This window comes from Strigops habroptila, chromosome 7 (genome assembly GCF_004027225.2).
Source record: "Strigops habroptila isolate Jane chromosome 7, bStrHab1.2.pri, whole genome shotgun sequence".
NCBI lineage: Eukaryota > Metazoa > Chordata > Aves > Psittaciformes > Psittacidae > Strigops > Strigops habroptila.
In genome coordinates this window covers 39,525,738-39,539,152 of record NC_044283.2, presented here as the reverse complement: position 1 = coordinate 39,539,152, position 13,415 = coordinate 39,525,738, and positions in this window count along the sequence as shown.

Here is a 13,415-nt window from a genome sequence, read left to right as displayed (position 1 = left end):
GCACTGCATTTCTGGCAAATTATGATTGGTGTGGGAGTAAATCTTTGCCTTTTATGCAGTAGCTAAATTATTTCCCTGATCTGTTTCAGACACTTCAGTGCTGCCTATAATGTATGCTATGGGGATTAGACAGCAGGTGTTTGCTTCAGGTAGTCATAAACTCTTTTAAAAGACTTTAAAATGCCAGTATTGGTTTAAAAAGGCTTGGTGGGAAGTTAGTTACTGTGGAGATTTTATGGAAATTTTTTACACAGTGCTTTTCTTCAAAGACTTATATCTAATTTTCATTCATCTGTGACGGAAGATAGTCAACTGGATGCCTCTAAGATACCTTCTGAAGCCCATGTATACAGAAATTATGCTGTTACTCCCTTTGCCATTTTCAGGCCACTGCTGGCTTTGTCAGAATTATCATTTCCTGCATGCATGATGTACCTGTCAAGAATTCTGCTTGAAGCAAAACTGTCTTGTATTTGGGATTTTTCTTCTCTTCCCCTGACAAGCCTTTCCTAGTTTTCTTCTTATGATTTCCATTGACCCTACTCTGATCATGTTAATTTATTCTTTTCTCCCTTGCTTCAAAAGTGAAGATTTTACCTCTTCAACCATCTGAATAATCCCTAAGAGAATGAATGTGTTATTGTGTGCATAAATATCTAGATTTAATTTAGAGATACTTAATTAAAAATTTTAGAAGTAACCAGATAGTTAACATAGACTGAATGCATCAAATATAGTATGTCTTTAACTTTTTTCCAGAACATGATGTATATCACAGTTTTGAATGCTTTTTAAAGGAATATTTAATTGTTATTCGTTAGCACTGTAAGGAATATAAATGTATTAATATATATATGAATTTATTCCAAAAGCTATGAAATATTTACAACATTTTAAATACAATATTTCACATGAACAAGTGTCCCCTTTCTACCTCTGATGTTCTTAGAAAAGGAACATTTCACTCTGGTCTTGCTTCCTGCTGACTTAGCTGCAATAAAATTATGGTAGAATAACTGATCAATTTTAATGCACATTTTAGTGACAACATAGAATCACAGAAAAATAGAATGATTTGTGTTAGAAGGGACCTAAAGGTCATCTAGTTCCAAACCCCCTGCGATGGGCAGGACACTCTCCACTAGGGCAGGACACTCTCCACTAGGGCAGGTTGCTCAAAGCCCCATCCAACTTGGCCTTGAACACTTCCAGGGGTGGGGCAGCCAAAATTTCTTTGGGCAACCTGTTCCAGTGTCTCACCACCGTCACAGTAAAGAACTTCAACCTAATATATAATCTAAATCTACCTTCTTTCAGTTTAAAGCCATCACTCCTTTTCCTATAATTCCATGCAATTGTAGAGAGACCCCCTCCAGCTTTCCTGTAGGCCCCCTTTGGGTACTGGAAGGCTGCAATAAGGTCTCCCCAGAGCCTTCTCTTCTTCAACTCTCAGCCTGTCTTCACAGGAGAGGTGCTCCAGCCCTCTGCTCATCTTTGTGGCCTCCTCTGGGCTTGCTCCAACAGATCTGCATCCCTCTAGTGCTGGGGGCCCCAGACCTGAACACAGTACTCTAGGTGGGGTCTCACAAGAGCAGAGTAGAGGAGCAGAATCACTTCCCTTGACCTGCTGGTCACACTTCTTTTGATACAGCCCAGGACACTTTTGGCTTTGTGGGCTGCGAGTGCACGCTGCTGGCTCATGTCCAGCTTCTCGTCAACCAGCACTCCTAAGTCCTCCTTCTCAGGGCTGCTCTCAATCCATTCTGCACCCAGCCTGTATTTGTGCTTGGGATTGCCCCAACTCAGGTGTAAGACCTTGCACTTGGCCTTGTTGAACTTCATGAGGTTGCATCAGCACCAGAAAGGAACTAGAGGAAGACCTGATATTATAAAATATTGTATTGGATATATTTAGGTAATACTCCTCATTTATGATAGACCTTCTGAAGTTTTCTGTGTTATAGTAGCATACTGCTTTTTACAACACTCTTTGTTTTTTACATCGAAGGGACATAAGAAAGAAGATACTTTAGCCTATTCTGTAAAATAGGTAGAACATATGCGTTTGAACTTTTTGAAATTTGTAAAGAGCTTTGTTGGAGCATGAAAAAGGAGTAAGCACTGTGGGAAATAGCCCTAATGTCTGTTGGGAATATCTTGTGCACTTCTGTAATGATACTTCAGTCTGTTTCTTATTGTTTTCATCATCTCACACCGGGCAATGACTGAAGGCCTGCATCAATATCTTAGCATATTTACATGCTATTTTTAGAAGTCTAGTAAGAAAGATGGTGATGAAAAAAACAAACAAACAAACAAAAAAATAGATGTCTGTCCCTAGATGTTAACTGGTCCTTTTTGTGAAAGTTAATTGCCACAGAGAGGTAGCAGAATGCAGTGACGATGTTTTACATGTAGACTGCTATACAGTGTGTAATTCTGCAAGAAATAGTAGTAAGGATATTTCACTCATTACTTTAGCATTCCAATGCAACGACATGTAAGGCTACAAAGAATAAAAGATCAGTTTTGTTCCAATCCAGATCCTCAATAATTCTATAAATTAATTTCAGAGAAACAGTAGTATATAAATATAACTGTCAGCTGATTGTACTGACTTCATACTAAATGATATGAATTTTGTTTAACAATTTTTTTGACCTATTTTACTACATCAGAAGCTTTATTTCGGTTTTGAATTGCAATTTTTCATTTGTTTTAAAGGAATAGTATTTCTATAAAACAAACAAACACAAAATGCTGTCATATTAACTCTAGAAATCCACATACATTACTCTGTAAACGCTCTTTTTGGTGATCTGGTCTTCATTTTGCCTTCAGATTTTGGTTCCTTGTTAATAGGTTGATTAATGTGTGTCCTGCAAATCATACAGTATTGTTGCTATCTTGAAGTCTGTATTGATTAATTTAGTTATAACTTGGGGGCAGAGAGGATGTAAATATCAGCAATAAGAATCAGCTATTTTTGTGAATAAACTATAATTTTTGTTGCTTTACTTCCTAAAATCATCATTGATGTCCTTCACCTGCATTCCTTTTTTTGACAGGACAGAACTTGATGTGAAATGTTGATTCAACACATTAAAAGTGTTGAATCACCTTTTGTAGATGCTTGTGTCTTTCATTTTCTGTAGTGCCAGAATGACCATCCAGGACGACCAGCCCGAACTGGACATTTGATTTTCAGTCATACAAAGTTTAGTGAAATGTCTTCCAAGCACAGCATATAACTTGCATTCACATGGCTTTTCAGCCTTTTTGTGTCAAAGTTGGTCTGGGTTCTATGCAGTCCTGGAAAATTTAGTTACCAACATGAAATTTGTTTGAGTTCCCTGTTTGAAAGTGCCCAGTCCAGTGGAAATGAGTATAAGTAAGGAGCGTGAATGGAGAGGTGAAGGTGCACAGGCCACACAGCTGGACTCCTGGCCAGGCTGTTTTAGTCTGTCTCACAGAGATGTTAGTCATGTTCGGTAGCAATGCACACACAACTTCAGTGAGATGTAAATTCTTTCTCTTTTTTTCTTCTTTTATCTTTTTCTTTTTTTTTTTTTTTTTTTTTTTTTTATTTTCGTTCTGATTTTACCTTTTCTAAGTATTTGGGTTTGATGGTGATATTGATGAGGTGATTTTTATAAATTTCAGATATTGTGCTGGCATGATTTTTTCAAGGAGTCTGATTCATGTACAGTATTTGTTGAGTTTTCTATTTTTTCAAGGCCCTTACATCAGAAAGAAAACTGATGTTTTCAAGATGGCAGAAATCATGATATTTACCTAAATGAAGAGGACAGTTTTTAAAGATCATGAAATTAACACTACACTTAAGTATTAACTTCTGTGGCAATCGTGGTAAGCAAAAATATTCATGACCATGTTTTTTCTTTTTATTTATGGTCAATTTCTTTCATGTTATAGCTTGCTTTCATTTTATGTAGATAGTGCCAAGCATGAAAGTTTATTCCTAACATGGCAAAAATTGTTTCTAAATTTAGTACCCTCCAAGAGATTGATTTAGATGTGTCTATGCATTTAAATTTTGTTAAACGGAATAGTTAACACTGTTTCTGATGCTGAAATTAGTTTTAGAACAATTTTCAAGCACTTTTTAGAACTTCTTATTATCATCTCTCTAATTGTGCATCTCCATTGCTTGGATGAAATGTCAAGTAAGGTTTTATTATATGCATTTTTTCATGCTGTAAATCTTTGATTATTTTACTTGTTTATTTGGTGGTCAAATTGTTGAACAAAGGAAAAAAGACATGAATTCTGGACTATTTTACTATGTTTTTATTACTTTATCACAACAATTGCAAAAGGATAAATCTGTTTTATCGTTTTTTCAAAAGGTTAATGTGACCATTAATCTCTTTTGAATTTATGCTAGACACTATCTTCTTTACTGCACATCCATTACAGAACAAACGCTTTATGAATTTGAGCAAAACTAAACAAATTCTTTTTCCTCTTATCATCCCCAAAACCCTTGCCCGCCTGGACACTTTAGTGTAACTCTGTTATAAACCCTTTAGCATTTTAACAAATTAGCTGGCAGGTACAGTAAGAGTATCTAGATGATGAATAAATAGAGATGCATATTTCCTTCTTTATCAGTTATAGTGTAGTTTAAACTATGCTATAGCAGTGAAGCTACTTCAGTGAAAGCAAGTTTCAATCTGTAGAATAGACAGTTGGTATTTCTTTAAATGCAGAAAAAGACAGTTTTCTTCATTAATAATGGTGTCTTGGAGGAAACAAAAGACTTTGCTATGTGGCACTTTGGCAGGTCCGAGATACCAGAAACCCTCAGAGAAGGTTCTTTACAGTGTATGGTCTGGTTTAATTTAGGGCAGACAGCTTTGTTTCTGAGACATGAAAACGGCTGCGAGCTATCTGAGGTTATCCATTGCCTACATAGGAAAGCTAAATAGGTGGTGAGAAGATTTGAAGCCACCCTGTAGCAGTATAATGGGTGCCACCTGTAGAATATCTGTTTACTGTAGGAGTGTATTTAATGTGGCTTAGATATTTTTGTGGAAAATTCCTCAGTGAGTGCTTAAGATGTGGCAAGACACAAGGCCACAAGCAGCAAAAAAAAGTCCTCATGGAGCATCAAAGGAACTATAGTGAATTTAGAACGCAGGACACTCTCCAAAGAGGTGGGTAATTGGTGCAGATATCTGCAAGGTGTAATGCACAGTGCTGTGTGTTGACTCACAGGTGTGATGGCTTTGGGGCAGAGCGAGGTTTAATGAGGGCTGCATGTGGTAGCCCCATGTTTATGAACTCTGCTGGGAGGACTTTACCAGCATGTCTGCTTTTCTATTTGTGTACAGCTGTAATCCTTTGGACCCCAGCTGGCTATCGTCAAACCATCATGGATGCTTTCTTATCTTACTTTCCAGCAGCAGCCTTGTGCTTAATTCATCTACTCTGTAGACATGGCTTGCAATGCTGACAGGAAAAAACCTTATCTAGTCTTGCTTAGGTAACCACTGGGAATGGCAAGACAGATGCGTACATTACTTGTTTTACAGTCCTTTCTCCCAAGTATTCTCTTTTTATTGAAGTGTAAATAATACTTTGTTTTGCTTTGGCCACAAATGTTTGGAAAGAAGACTCACAAATACTTAAATCTGGTCGAATACGTTTTAATCTAGGTCAGACTTGTTATATGAGTGGGGGAATTGCGAAAATTGAAATACTTAGCCCAGGAAAGGGACAGTAGAACAATTAGATTTATAACTGACAGATCGTACCAGCCAAAAAATATTGTTCAGGTTTTCGTATTAGAAAGCTCAGCTGGCAAAGCATACTGAAGAGCCAGGGACAAGGTTAAATACAGTGTCTGCCACTCAGTTTTGGAAGGCACATCAGTACGTGCTTTGGATTGTTGGACTTGCTTGTCAGTTTACAAAAAAAAAAAACCAAAGCAAAAGTGCCTAGAAAGTGCAGTGTGTTTTATTGTAATCATAATTAATTAAAAGATTCAGATATTAAATGTTATCTTCTTTCAAAAGCCATGTGTTTGACACTGAGCAAAAGATTCAAAACCTCAATCTCCTTTCAAAATTAAGCTTGCTATATCATGTTCTTTTCTGAGTCAAATGTAGGAGGGATCATTCCTGTGCTTTTCTGCATTTTATTTCCTTTGCAAGCATAGTGAGCATAATATGCCTGCTTATCCATAAGCACAAAAGGGAGGACATGCTGTCAGCATTTTCTGCCTTATTTATTCCCAAGAATGTCACAGGGATTAGAGAACTAAGTAAATGTGTTCTCTTAAAAGTAAACTTTTCACAGCCTGCAAGGAAATACTAATTTTTCTTCAACTGCCTTCTCTTCTTGCTAGTCTTCCACAGTGGACTTGGTTATGACTAATTCTTCATCTGAACTACCTGTTCAGCTCACTGTGTTTAATTCAAAATCCCAGGGATGGTTTAGAAAAGTTAGATCCAGAATTGTGCAAGATTCATTGTGGAAAACTTAAAAATAAACAGAAAAGTTATCTACCATCCAACACGCTTTATTCTCTGAAGGGGTCTGAGTGCAGATTTCAGAGTTGTTTTTCTTTCTTTTTCAAGGAAGTATGTAACCCCCAAATACATCTGTAGTTTCACTGTGTAGTGCAATGGGTCCAGGCAATTGAATGCCTCTGCAAGTCTTCGGCCTATGCCCCAGGCTGCAAGACAAATTTTAACAAGAAAGCATTAGGAAACAGTGATCAACTTCAGGCAGGATACTTAACCTTTCAATAACTTATCATTTTTATACGTTAAAGAGGAAAGATATTATTTGTGGCAATCTGAGATCCCAATATGAGAAAATCCGAAGATTTTTCATCACCCTTACTAATCCTATTGGAATTAAATTTAAAAAAAAAAAGGCATTAAAAGCATTTCCCCTCTGAAGGGAATGTAACCCAGGGTTTGATGATGCTTGATATCTCGGACCTTCAAGGGTTTCCTTCACAGAAGGAAAACATTTGGAAAGATAGGCAAGTAAATCATAGAGCCTTCCAGTTAACTCAAGTTAGTTGAAAATAAACAGCAAAAGGACAAAGTTTTGCAGATTGACTATGAAATGTTAAACATAGGAAAACTGCCACCAAAAATCTTCTCATTCTTAATGGTTAGTCTTTTTGGTGATTTTCCTTGCTTTTAATTTTCCCTCTAAATAAAAAGCTTTGATGAAGAAGAATGGAGGGACAGACTTGAAGATACTATGCCTGATATTATAGCAATTAAGTTTTATCTTTATTAAAATGACAGCCAGAAGAATGCGCAGAACATCAGTTAACCATATGGCAAAAATGCCTCACAGATGTATTGTGCTTCACTGCAGAGAAAATGGCCAGGAACTGGCTGTTGTAGAAGGAAGGTGAACACTTTTTATCAACCTGTCAGCCAAAAAACCCAATCGTTTTCTTTTTTCACCTGAAAGCATTAGAGGAAATATATGCTTCTTTTTAAAACTAGGGAACTAATTCTGATACTGACTTTTTTATTATTCATTTTTTAATTTACTGTGGACGTTCTGACCGCCTGTAAAATTTGAAACTGATTTCACAATTCAATAATGGAGAACACTTAATTTTTTTAATTGAACAAAAGAAGCTCTTAGTACAGAAAAAGTATTTCCCGACCAGCTCTACCCACAGTGCTTTTGGATTGCTCCTGGAGACGTTATTTGGATGAAAGCTCCTGTCAGACTCGATAAAATGACTGACAAGGCCAAATTGACATACATTAAGGAAAATGACAGGAGAAAAGCTTAATCATGCCTGTACCAATAGATTCAAGCTATTCTGGTGATCACAGTGCCATCCTGTGTGTGTCAGTAAGGCTTCGCTTTCATCTCCATAGAAAAAGCTACAAGGCAAAAAGGCAATTGGCCTTGATTACATACCAAGGAGAGGCCAAAGAGAAAAGTAAAGCTTTCTTGGCGCTGAGAGGATAATGGTCATGTTAATACACACTGCTGTGTCCCACAAAACAGATGGCAAGATAGTATTAAAATGGAGAAATTAGTTCTTTCATGTGGAGAAAGCTTGGACGTACACACCTTTGGTCTCAGTGCCTACTCCTGACCAACTTTGGTGAGAAAAAACATTAGTGGAAAGTGTGGAATAGTGTTGGATAAACAAAAACCACCTGAGCAACCATCATGTTGCTCTAATAAATGACTATACTATTACTATGACTGATATTAAACATAAGTTGCTAATTAAGGAAAGGTTAGTCCAGCCCTTTTTCATAATTCCAAGTGGTTCCACTGAATGTCCGCCATGAAGAATTTGTGTTTCTCCATAGCCACAGCCTATGCTGGAGGCTGCAGAAACTCACTACTGAGGTTTTTTGAATGGCACAGCTAACAAGCCTTTAGCTTCTTGGGGCAATATTGGAAATACAAGGGTCTGGCTTGCAGATGAAACTCCTGAGTGTCTCTGTCATACTGAATTCTGAAAATCCTAACATGCAGCATTATCCTGAGAATACTGTCAGCCACATTACAACACAGCTTTGGAAGCAGATTTTATTCCACTGACTACAACTGGCCACCCTTTGAGTATAGGTGGGTGTGCTCTAGGGCTAAGTTATCTCCTTGAATATTGTTTCCCTGTATTCCTTTTTTTTTTTTTTTTTTTTAATATTGCTAGAGGTTGTTATTAGAGAAAAATCATCTCCACAGGACCTCTGGTTTCTGCCAACACTTTGCTAAATTCATAGGAGAGGTGAAAATGTTAAAGAACTGTTCATTGTCTGTGCTTGAAAGAGAAAACAATGCTGCTCTGTCACACATAAGTTCTTAAGCTTAGTTTCAGTCATTCAGATGGGACATGCTCAGACATGCTAGTGACAGATAGAATGGCACAGGATTTCTTTGCATTTCTCAGTTTTGGTTTTTATGCCCAAATACTTCAAACAAAATGAGTGATTGGGTTAGGTGGGACCTTCTGGCAGGAGGGGAGCAGCTGAGCATGCCTGTGAAGGGAAGTTTAGTACCTGGAGTTTGGGGCAAGCAGGAGAGTAAACAATCACGGGTAGGAGTCAGGAGCTGGTGAGGCTGGGAGCTGCTGGGTGCAGGGTACGGATAGACCTTTGGGCTCCCCACTGACAGACACTTCCTAGAGAGTAGGAGAGTATTTGTCATTGAGTATCCTGACTCCAAGGCAGGACCTAATCTGCAAGAAGTTGGTGAAAGGAGATTTTTTTATTTTTTTTAATTATACCTGCCATGTCTTTTTAAAAAACACTTGGCTCTCTGCCAGGAAAATATCTAGGCAAATCTGCTTCAAAGCTCTGAGGTCCTTTTGCATGCAGACATAAAAAACTGGGATCGCAAGCCAGATATTACACTTTAAGAGCTTTATCAGCACTGTGCTTTTTCTTTCATTTATACAGTTTTGTTTATATAAGTATAAATCTAGCAAGAACAGCATTTCTGCCACCATGTTGGGCAGATGTTCTTGTGATGGTGTTTAGCTGGAGTGGCACTGAAAACTTCAGTAGCCACAGAGAGATCCTCAGAAATACAAGAGTTAAGATTATGGCCATCAGATAAAAATCTTGTATGTCTCCCTCTGTAATTCTCACTTTGTAATATCCTAATGCACAGCAACATGGCGACAATACCAGGCAATTACAGAAATTGCATTTATTTTAAGATGTGAGTCAGGATACTAACATACAGTACTGTAATCACACAGGCCAGAAAAGGATTTGTCTTTTTCTCTAAACAACAGGGGGAATATTGGTGGGTTCCACCTCTCGCTCCTTTCAGTCCATTCTTCATTTCCTACTTGTTTTGTCTTTTTGAACATTTCTTTCCTTTAGGCTCTGTTCTAAATATGAGTCTCATTCTTTTACTTCTTCATTCTGTAGTTTCTTCCCACAGTAAAAGGAACTTCATGCATTGAGATGCATTATCTCTCCTTTTTTATATTGTCATCACTGCTTTTTATTTACAAGCTCTTCAGCTTCTCTTCCCATTTTATCAACAAATTCCCAACTTACTAGCTAGTGTGGGACTTTTTCACAGTTTGGTTCCTCAGCATGTTGCTGTCATTTTATTTGGACTTATATTTATTCTTTTCTGGGTTTTTTTGACCTGATGTTATTTATTAAGCTGACTCCCTTTTATGCCATGGCAATGTCTTCACCTCTTACTGTAAAACTGCAGAATGCTTCTGCTTGATGGTGGCTACTGCAGCCTTTCTTTTTGAGGCTTTTTTTGTTCTTTCCTACCCTAAGTAGTGCTGCTCATTTTCTGTTCACAGACCAGTCACCATGTCTATTTGCAGCTCCTTCTTAATAGTATTAAGATCCTCAAGGGATTTCTTAAGCCCGCTTAGTGGCATGGAAGTGTCTGTTTTGTTTGTGGATCACAGTGCTACCCTTCAAAAAGTCTAGAGTTGCTATTAAAAACATATTTGGTGGATATTATGATAAAAGATATATGACGTTAGAAAAACCCAATTCATTTAAGATATAGGGAAAAAAAAACCCCACCACCTCCTAACCCCAAATTCTTTTCACATGAAATAAAAATATACGATGCTCTTTAGTACTGCAAGCTCAGGCTTTATTAAGATAGAACCAGCTATGAGAGATTGTCCTGGGTTCAGCTATAGCAGTCATTTTTCTCCTGCTTAGTAGCTGGTGCAGTGCTGTGTTTTTTAACTTTCAGCCTGGGAACAACGCTGATAACACCGATGTTTTTAGTTGTTGCTAAGTAATGTTTATTCCAACCAAGGACTTTCTCAGTCTCATGCTTTGCCAGGGAGGAGGGGAAGCCGGGAGGAAGCAGAGACAGGACACCTGACCCAAACTAGCCAAAGGGGTATTCCACACCACAGCACGTCATGCCCAGTATATAAACCGGGGGGAGTTACCCGGAAGGCCCAGATCACTGCTCGGGTCGGGCTGGGTATCGGTCGGCGGGTGGTGAGCAATTGTATCCTCTCCCCTTGTTATTTCACTAATCGTTATTATCATTGGTGGTAGCAGTAGTGGTTTTGTGTTATACCTTAGTTGCGGGACTGCTCTTATCTCAACCCGTGGGAGTTGCATTCTTCCCATTCTCCTCCCCATCCCTCCGGGAGCGGGGGGAGGAAGAAGGGGGTGGGGAGGAGTGAGCGAGCGGCTGTGTGGTTCTGAGTTACCGGCTGGGCTCAAACCACGACAGTTCTTTTTGGCGCCCAACGTGGGGCTCGAAAGGTTGAGATAACGACAGATCTGACCAGAGTGTGTTTAATCATATTTGTGATAAGCATTCATTGTTACTACTCGTCACAATGGTGATTATTTGGCTCTCAGACGTGTTGCGCTTGATCTCAGAGTTTCAGCATGTTGTACCTTACTTACAGCCACTATTTGCTGTTTTAGCGTTTATCGGCTGGGGGGCCTGGGCTAAGGTTCTTGTTTCACTGTACTTCATGGTAATGACTTGTAATACAATAGACTCATTGATCATGCAACTGATGCTACATGGAGTAAGTGGGCCGCACTAATTACACAACGAGCTCGAATAGGAAATCCCAGTCGTCCAGGAATTCTAGAAGTCATCATGGACTGGCCAGAGGGCAAAGATTTTGGGATGTCACCAGAAGAGGAGGTGACGCGTGCTGAAGAGGCCCCACCATATAATGAACTGTCAGAGAGTGAAAAGCAATATGCCTTGTTTACTGATGGGTCCTGCCGTATTGTGGGAAAGCATCGGAGATGGAAGGCAGCTGTGTGGAGTCCCCTGCGACAAGTTGCAGAAACTGCTGAGGGAGAGGGTGAATCGAGTCAGTTTGCAGAGGTGAAAGCCATCCAGCTGGCCTTGGACATTGCTGAACGAGAAAAATGGCCAGTACTTTATCTCTATACTGACTCCTGGATGGTGGCAAATGCCCTGTGGGGGTGGTTGCAGCAATGGAAGCAGAGCAACTGGCAACGCAGAAGTAAACCCATCTGGGCTGCTGCATTGTGGCAAGATATCGCTGCTCGGGTGCAGAACCTGGTGGTGAAGGTACGCCACGTAGATGCTCATGTACCCAAGAGTCGGGCCACTGAGGAACACCAGAATAACCAGCAAGTGGATAAAGCTGCTAAGATTAAAGTGGCTCAGATGGACTTGGATTGGCAACATAAGGGTGAATTATTTTTAGCCCGGTGGGCCCATGACACCTCAGGCCATCAAGGCAGAGATGCAACATATAGATGGGCTCGTGATCGAGGGGTGGACTTAACGATGGACACTATTGCCCAGGTTATTCACGAATGTGAAACATGTGCTGCAATTAAGCAAGCCAAGCGGTTAAAGCCTCTCTGGTATGGAGGACGATGGCTGAAGTACAAATATGGGGAGGCCTGGCAGATTGACTATATCACACTCCCACCAACCCGCCAGGGCAAGCGCTATGTGCTTACCATGGTGGAAGCAACCACCGGCTGGCTGGAAACATACGCTGTGTCCCATGCCACTGCCCGGAACACTATCCTGGGCCTTGAAAAACAAGTCTTGTGGCGACACGGCACCCCAGAGAGAATTGAGTCAGACAATGGGACTCATTTCCGGAACAACCTCATAGACACTTGGGCCAAAGAGCATGGCATTGAGTGGGTATACCACATCCCCTACCATGCACCAGCCTCTGGGAAAATCGAACGGTACAATGGGCTGTTAAAAACTACACTGAGAGCAATGGGTGGTGGGACTTTCAAACACTGGGATACACATTTACCAAAAGGCACCTGGTTGGTCAACAGTAGGGGATCTGCCAACAGGGCTGGCCCAGCCCAATCAGAACTTTTACGTACTGTAGAGGGGGATAAAGTTCCTGTGGTGCACATAAAGAATTTGTTGGGGAAGACAGTCTGGGTTATTCCTGCTTCAGGTAAAGGCAAACCCACTCGTGGGGTTGCTTTTGCTCAGGGACCTGGATATACTTGGTGGGTAATGCGGGAAGATGGGGAAGTCCGATGTGTACCTCAAGGGGATTTGATTTTGGGGGAAAACAGCCAATGAACTCAATTGTACGCTGTTGCCTGCTCTATAACACTTTTATAGCCCACCAGCTAGATATCTTCAGGTCACCAGCCGTTGACCCTGACTTCCCTCCGATCATCACCTCAACAAAGAATGAATTTTGAGGAAACCAGACGAGCTCAGCAGTGACCAGATGAGTTTGGCGGTATCATCAGCAGGCAACAACCCAACACTATGTACCGTCCCTCCTGCCCTGAAAGACTATTACAAGAGATGGAACCTGACATCATGGACTGGATGAGTTCAGCAATTTTACAGGGATTGGTCCATGGACTAGGGAACGATATCTTTCTCTGTGTGTGGGTGTGGGTGTATATATGTGTATATATGGGACAGGGGTGATGGTGTGCTGAGAGATG